The sequence below is a fragment of the Stegodyphus dumicola genome, chromosome 5, assembly GCF_044657685.1.
Source record: "Stegodyphus dumicola isolate Sdum_Otavi_A_Nest chromosome 5, ASM4465768v1".
In the NCBI taxonomy this organism is placed as follows: domain Eukaryota; kingdom Metazoa; phylum Arthropoda; class Arachnida; order Araneae; family Eresidae; genus Stegodyphus; species Stegodyphus dumicola.
Window position 1 is genome coordinate 28,990,957 of NC_140772.1, and position 1,850 is coordinate 28,992,806.

Consider the following 1,850-nt stretch of genomic DNA (forward strand, 5'->3'; position numbering starts at 1 on the left):
CCTGGTATTGTTCCAATTCTTTCGTCTTCCAGACTTTAATTTCGTAAAATATATTTGAAAATAGATCCTCTCCAAGATACTTTAAATACAATGCACCCCATTCGCTTACTTCATCAATGGTAGAAGGTGTAGTGTTTATTATTTCTTCTATAGTACGTCGAATGACATCCACGTAAAGAAGAGATTCCGATCGTTTGGAAACTTCGTGATATAAACAACGGACGATTCGAGCATGAACTGCTTTAAAATCTAGAGCTTCTTGTTCATTTAAAGGTGTTTTTTCATCTCCTCCGTACTGTAGATAAAAAACATACTTTTGCAGATCCTCGCCCAGCAATCCGTCTACGGCAAATAATTTATACACTTCTATCTTAGGTATTTCCTGTCGTTTGAATAAGATGTTGGAAAGTCTTATTAGATCGGTCGATCTAGAATAGTCTTTAGATAAAACTTTCTCGATCATATTCCATTCATCTGGCGTGGAGATGGTTTTATTTTGTACCAACTGCTGTTGCACATCCATCCATAAACGCCAAATGGTATTTAAACAGTATCGATGGACGGGTACAAGAGGTTTCAAATCTTGAATCAAGGTCCACGGAAACATCATCATATTAGCTATTCTTTTTAAAACTCTCAACTGAACGGTGGTTTTAGTCGTAAACAAATTAGATTGATTAAATTCTTCCAGCACGACTTCATCCAACACGTACTTGAGACGATCCTTCAAGGGTAATGTCAAAGGCTCCAGGGTTACAGTGTTTTCCTGATCCATCTTGTCCTCAGTATGAAATGAGAAAATCGTCTCAGCTCCAGCTGTTTATATACTGTGAAACGAAAGGGGGGGAGGTAGAAAGGAGAAGCAAAAGTTGGGTAGTAAAAAAAAAAAAAATTTTTGTTAATTTTTATCATGTCTTTAGACATGATAAAAATTAACTCTCTCTTCTTTTTGTCTGGGAATGATGTCTCATCTTTTCGAACATATTTCTAAAAATAAATTTCCAAGAAAGAAATGAGTCATGTTCTATTTTTAGAAACATATCGAGACAACAGATTAACATCATTTGAACAAAAGGGGGGATAGTTAATTTTAATCATGTCTGAAGACATGATTAAAATTAACAAAAAGTTTTTTTTTTTTTTTTTTTTTAAATACAGTTTTGGAAATTTTTCCCAGTTGGTTCGATCGATAAAACCAGAAAAAGGATTTCCACTTAACTATTTAAATTACTCGAGTTTTGGTTTCAGATCAGTCTGTGCTTTGGATACCAGCCTCGAAAGAGCTTCAGTTAAAGTCTATTATATACACATTTTGGTAAGTGAACTTTATTATTTTGTTGAATTGCTTGGATATTGTTTCTTTTTCAACTCGTTGTGTTTAAGCTCTTTTCTTTCTCAAAACAATACGAGCTTGTCGTGGCAATCGATCTCGAGCTGTTGGATGCCGTCGTGAGCAATGACTTAATAGATATCGACAAGCTTTATTGGGAATTTTCTTATTTCGTATGTGGGCCCCACCTTCGGTCACAAACGTAATGGAATGGTTACCATATTTATGAAGCAATCGATTAGGACCCACACGAACGGTTCGAGATCCAAGAACGTATCCTCGACGTTTTCTCATAGGTCTTCTACGAATGGGTCTTTGTGTTCCTCTACGATTGATATTGGAAGGAGAAGAAGAAGAAGTTTCAGACGATGAAAAGGAAGCCGAACGACTTCTTCTTACAGGACTTCTTCTTCTAGAATGACGTATTTCTAAACTACGACTACGATTTCTCTGACTTTTTCTTCTTCTTGGACTTGGACTTCTGCTCCTGCTTAGACTTGGACTTCTGCTCCTTCTTAGA